The sequence below is a fragment of the Octopus bimaculoides genome, chromosome 17, assembly GCF_001194135.2.
Source record: "Octopus bimaculoides isolate UCB-OBI-ISO-001 chromosome 17, ASM119413v2, whole genome shotgun sequence".
Classification (NCBI taxonomy): Eukaryota; Metazoa; Mollusca; class Cephalopoda; order Octopoda; family Octopodidae; genus Octopus; species Octopus bimaculoides.
The window spans coordinates 56,283,603-56,290,522 of NC_068997.1; the positions used below are offsets into that span (position 1 = coordinate 56,283,603).

General features: G+C 36.1%; 1 long non-coding RNA gene across 1 annotated transcript in view; it reads left to right on the top strand.

Moving 5' to 3' along the window:
- Positions 1-6,920, top strand: part of LOC128249704 (uncharacterized) — a 170,180-nt gene that overhangs the window by 977 nt on the left and 162,283 nt on the right. The window lies entirely within an intron of this gene.

The window sequence follows — 6,920 nt, forward strand, 5'->3', positions numbered from 1 at the left end:
ATTTCTTTATAATCGTAATCTATGCCGGTTGAAAGGTATTTATATAAAATTTCATAAGACAAAAACATTTTCCTAAAAGTTATGAGGGGAAAACTCGGTTCTTGTGAATCTTCCGAAGTCCCCCCCACCTCCGTTGCTTTCCGCGCATTTTTTTCATATTCGTTTCCTACACATTTCTTTTTACATCCGTTGCACTATTTTCCTTTTAATAAGTTTCCAGGTGAATATTGTAAACATTAACGAAATTTTGAATAACAAAAATTGAATATCACAAGGGGGGCATCAGGATTTTAGAAATGATTCTGTGGGGCATGGCCAAAAATGAGGAAAATAGGAGCAGGTGAGGGAGGAGGACACCTGAAGGGATACAAAGTGAAGTGTTGGGGAATTAAATAACATCATTTCTAGAAGCTGAATGAGTTCTATAGATAGGAGATTGATGGAGAGATGGCTGTTAGCTGAGGAACAGGAATTTGGAAATGGAGATCAGTTCTTTAGAGGTTGTTGTTTCGTTGGTGGTGCAACAGAAAAACAACTTTGGTTGCTTTTATATGATTCTCTGACCCAGCCACAAAGAATGCCACCTGGCTAATTGGCCAGTAATATATGTAATGTGTATAATCTAAAATGCTATTTTCATTCAAACATTTTTCAATTTTGTCTTCACCAAAAGCAGTTTTTGGGTTATTCATGATTTTCTTTTCTTCTTCTGCAATAATGTTTGAAAAGTAGCCACAGAGGTCAGAAATTCTCAACTAAAAAAACAATATATAATTTAAAAAAATCTTTTCTTAAAACTGCATTATTAAGCTTTTAAAATTTGCTTTGTATCATCATCATCATCATCATCATCATTTAGTATCCATACATAGTCTCGCATACACACACACACATGCACAAACTCTCACACACACATTCTCTCATGCACAATTGCTTATAAACACACACACATAAATGCTCGCATACATACACTCACATGCACATACACACACACGCATGCACACATGCAATGAACTAAACTTGTGAGCGTGGAAAATATTTTGTTGTGGTTGTGTTGTAGAGAAGTGTGTACGTGCGTGCTTATGGAGGGAGAGAGAGAGAGAGAGAGAGAGAGAGCAAGTGGGGAAAAAAGAGGGGGAGAGACTGTGTGAAAGACAGGAAAATGGAAGAAAGAGCTAAGATAGATAAAGAGATAATTACAAAGAATGAAAGACGAGCAGATACATGTGTGTGTATGTGCATTGTGTGTGTGTATGTGCTTACAGTTTTTGTGTATGTTCGTGTATTTGTGAAAGCAAGTTTGTGTGTGAAGTAAAAGAGAAAGAAAATATTCAGGATTTTCTGGGAAGCTTGATCGAACCAGATGTCAAAAGTGGTATTAGAATGTGTCACTACTACATCTTTGTTTTTGACAAGATTCCAGAGATTTTCGAATGTTTAGTTTTGAAGAGGAAATTAGGAAAGACTCAGCGATAATCGCATTTGTAAAACTTGTGTTTTTATTTCCACATTTAAACATTAATATTTCTACTTGAGTTGGATGTCTCTGCAAATAATAGACAATTCTGTGGATTGCCAGAGATTGAATGGTTTACGGTTGGATGATCTTCTTAATTCTACTCACTTAACTGAAAATTGAGAGTAGGGCTTCCTTCTAACTTGCAATGTATTAGCAACAGAGAATCGATCTTGTTTAAGGTAGCACCACAAGTATCAAAGGTTGAGGGAAAGTTTTCACTCCTTTGAATTACTATCTACGTGATAGAACTCCACTCAGGTACATATTTTGTGCTTTAGCAACAACGTGTTAGTTTTACATATATATGCACATGTATATATCCTTGCCGTTGTCATCATCATCATCATCATCTTTTAATGTCCCTTTTTCCATGCTGGCATAAGTTTCTACAGCTGGATGCCCTTCCTAATGCCGACCATTTAACAGAATGGACCGTGTGCTTTTTATGAGGTACAAGCATCAATGAGTTCACCAAGCACCCACAAGGTAAGAGCCCTCAACTGACTTGGGCATAAGCGAGAGAAAGGAACTATGATAGAGGGAGAGGAGCAGATGTCTTGCTGAAGACATGCATTCACATGAACACATATGCATAATTATATCTGCATTCTCATACATACACACATGCACATGCTCATAAATACATACATACACTTATATGGTAAGCTGACAGGTGCACACACTCAAAAATATGGATACAGAGAGAGGAAACTTCTACACACAGAGCAGGAGTACAATTAGCTCTCTCTCTCTCACTGGGTAACCATGTACCTCCTCTATAGCAAGACACCTATTTCTGCCTCTCTGTTTCTCTGTTGCACTTTAACCTTTCATCATCTGATACTGGAGCACCTCTTCTAACTTCTAATGCCCCCTCTATTGTGGCAAGACCCCTGTTTCTGTCTCTTTGTCACACTCAACCCTTTCATCTTCTGACACACGTTCCCCTCCTCAAACTCACTGCCCCCTCTCATAATTCCTTGTCTTATGAGTTATGTGGTAACCCTGCCAGTGCTGGTGCCAAGTTAAAAGCACCCAGTCTATACTGTAACGTGATTGGTGTAGAAAGGGCATCCAGCCATAAAATCCCCTGCCAAAACAGACACGGTTGCCTAGGGTAGTATTTCTACCTGGCCAGCTCCTATCAACTATGGAAGATGGATGTTAAACAATGATGATGATGTGTGTGTGTGCATGTGTACAGATGACACATCTAGTAACTAGATGTTAAGCAAGTACTTATCCATATAAAATTCTAATCTTAGTTCCAGGGAAATTTGCAATCTATAAATCTGTGCTTCTCCTAAGATTAAATGAATTATCTATATTGACCCCTTGACCCCTGTATTTGTCCATTGTTCCTTATCTATTGGCGGACTGAGGCAGTGCCTCTTTCGAAAATTATTTTCCTTTACTATGCATGAAATCAGAGAAGCACAAACACAATTTCGGTTCCCAGAAGGTACAGTTCTTTCTGTTTTGAGATGGAGATACTTAATGAAAGTTTTCAGAGTAAATCGAACCTAGGAACACCACGGTTGCAAAGCAAACTCCTTAACCTACATGTTGAGTAGGTGGGTTGAATTTGTAAGAATTTCAAAGCAAAATCGTGATGCATTCAAAGCAAGACTTCTGTTTAATCAAAGATTAACTTGTTAATCTGTAAAGCCATAACATATTGACTGTGATAGTAAAACTATAACTTATTAACGTATTCCACCAATACTTAAATTGGTAGCAACCATTCCATTGTCGACTGGAATTGCTGTATCTATTGCGTTATCATATGAAATGAATAATTCCAGCAGACCTTTGTCTGCATGGTCTCAATGTAAATGATATCTACAATGGTTAAATAGAACATATTGATGTTGGAATATGGAGAAGAATCCTTACAAGAGTCGAATTGATTTGTAGCGATAGGAAAATCTGTGAGTGATAAATGATAAATTTATTGATCTATAACATCAAATACTGCCTTGTTCGAGAGAGACTGGAAGGAGAAATAAAACTACTTTGGTTTAATGAAGACTAAATCTCAAGTATGGCATTGGAATCTGCAGTTTGGCCTGGAACTTCAGCTTGTGTGTAATGAGAGGAGGATTATTGGATGCGATTGAAAGAGATTTGCTATGTTAGGAAGGAAAATTGACAGAACACTTCTGAGAAATGGCTGGCCTTTTACAGGAATATCTGTTCTTCTACTTCTTCTCTTGCATCAGCACAACCCCTGCACACCCCCAGCCGACATAGCTTCCCAGCCAAAAACGGTTTTGGCTGGTAAATCAAAGTTGTATTATTGGTAAATTGTGCCAATTCAATATTAGTGTGTGATCTGAAATTTTATGATTTCTGTATTTCTTATCAACATTGGCACAGTACCATTGAAAAAAAAAGTTAGAATAAACACTTCCCTTTAGAAGAACCAAAAAGCTAGCTTAAAGAATATATATCATGTGAACGGAGGTAAAAATGAAGCAACCTTTGAAGTGTCCACTCACACTGCAACCAACTCATATTTGACCATCACTTTAAATGTCTGTTTGAAGTCACCAATGACATGACATTAAGTGAATAAACAAATGCTTTATCAATTATCAATATTCAACAGACAATGCTGGAATATTTCACAGCTATCACACAATAATATATTTTCGTAGCTGAAGTTCTCTTGGGAATGGTGAAATTGCAAGTTTAAGCTGCATATGACTGACCTGTTTCAATGATGAAGTCCAATAACACTGAAACATGCATGTCGGTCACATTTTTGGCTAATAAACATCAGATATTTCCTGATACATTTGAATTTAATATTTTAAAATTCATTCTTAATTTCTTGAAATTATCTCCTCTTTGCCTTCCTTAACAGTCACTCACAATTACCACGAGGTCTTTTCTCTTAAGATTTCAATGATGAGATTGTTTAATTTTACAATGATATTGTAGGATAGGTGTGCGAGGCTGAATATGGCTAATCTGTAACAAAACAGAATATTTGAGCTGGATGTAACTGGTTTAAATGCTAAGGAGTTAATGTTGAATGCTATAATGCATCTTAGATAAGAATAAAAATGTAATAGAAGAATTTGGATAGAATTGGTAATAGAACATATGGTGGTGAGTTAGCAGAGTTGGTAGAACATCAAATAGAAATATTTGCAGGATTTGCTTTGAATTTCTGTGTTCTGAGTTCAAATTCTGCTGAAGTCAACATTGCTCTTCATTCTTTCAGGGGAGTTCAATCCTTGTCTGCTGTCATCTTTGGGGGAAGAATAATAACACTTCTGTCAGAAATTGCTACCAAGTGATAATATGAGCCATCAACAAAAGAATCAGAAGTTTCTTGCTTTGGTTAAAACATTGATCGATGTTCTTACGAGAAAAATATCTCAGAGTTTCTTCCTTAAGTTGTCATTTGAAACATAATTTAAATATTTCTTATATTAATTTCAAATTGTGGCCCAAAGCCAGCAATTTTGGGGGATAAGTCTTTTACATTGACCCCCAGTGTTCAACTTGGCACATAGTTAATCAACTCCAAAATGATGAAAAGCAAAGTCGACTCTGGCGGCATTTGAACTCAGAATCTGAAATCAGAAGAAATGCAATTTTTTGCTGGCACAGGAATGGTTCTGCCAGCTTGTGGCCTTAAATATTTCTTATATCAAATTGTGATGAAAGATTTCATTTTAAAGACAAGCTTTATAAAATGGTCAGTCTTGTATTATGGAACCAGAGTCAAGATCAAGAAGAGTTAAACACCAATATCCACATGAGAATTTCAAAAGACATCTTTGAGATGTACATACATCTTCCATGAACATCTTTGAGATGTACAAACATCTTCCATGAACATCTTTGAGATGTACAAACATCCTCTGTGAACATGTCAAACATATTTTGACTTACAGCTATCGGAGTTATTCCATCGTTTCTTTGTAACTCATAAAAGCTGCAACATCTCAAGTTCACCTTACTTCATTCTTTGTCTCTCAATATATATTCTGATGCAGGTGCCAGGAACAAAAGACTAAGTTGAGGAATAGACTTTATACATACCAATCCACATACATTTCATGTCTCAATCCTGCCTTATATACTCTACCTATCCATATAAATTTCACATATCATTGACGTCTTATATTCTGTACGTGGAGAGGATAGATGGCCAAAAGATTAATTCATAAGCAGCTGGGTATATATGAATATGTGTGTGTATATTAATTGTATATATTTTTCCCCCTTCATTGGTGCTTCTAACCATTGGACAACAGTCAGTGAGGATAAGGCACCAACTTGAAGGCGGTCACTCAAATCAACCCCTGTAATTATATTTTATTTCAGTGTGGAATTTATTTTACTCACTTCTGTGTAGTTGGGAGTTTTCTCCCTGCTTGCAATATATACTGAGTCTGATGTACACTGAACGACCAGCTGGAGGAGACGTCCTCCCGGGGTTAATATAGCCGTATCATCTGTTCTTATAGAACTCCCATCTTTAGGTGACAATAGACATTACTTCTCAATATAAATAGTGTTTTTGCCTCTAAGAGAGATACTTTGCTTGTTGCAAAGCCAGTGGCTTTGAGACACTGTTTATTCTATATATTGCAAATTGAGGGTGAACTACTGCTATGTCTAACAGATGAGCATCCATCACTGTGGATGACCGAAGTAAGGTTGAAACCATATTTATATATGCACATATACACATCTATCTATCTATCTATCTATCTATCTATCTATCTATCTGTCTCTCTATCAATCTATCTATCTATGCACACACACACACATACATATATTACACACACAAGTATATTCTTCTGTGTGTTTGTTCTTATTGACCAGACATGCACATATAATAAAGTACTCAATACCGCCAGTGTAAATTGTGTCATTGTATTATATACTTTATTTCTCATATTTGATTCCATTAACAAAACCTGTTCGCAACATACATATGTATATAGTTTTTGTATTTGCTTCTCAGGGTTTATGTGACGAAAGAGATACTGTCGTAGGTTAGGATGGTCATTCAACTAGCAAAATCGTACAGAAACACAGAATGTTCTTCATTTCATTACTATTAATTAATTATTTAATTAGATTATTGATTAAGTTGTCAAATTATTTCACCACATATCTCTGACCTTTATAATGATTTCCCCTGCAAATGCAATGCAATATATTAAAGTACAATATAAATGATTATATGGATGTGTCTATGACTGGCTAGACTGACCAGGGCAGGAGTACAGGCTAGTGGACAAATAGCAGTAATGGACCACAGAAACAGATGGCTTTAGGAATGAAGACAACTCAAGCACTGCTAGCAGCCCACAACCCACTTGACAGAACACTATATATATATATATATATATATATATATATATATATATAT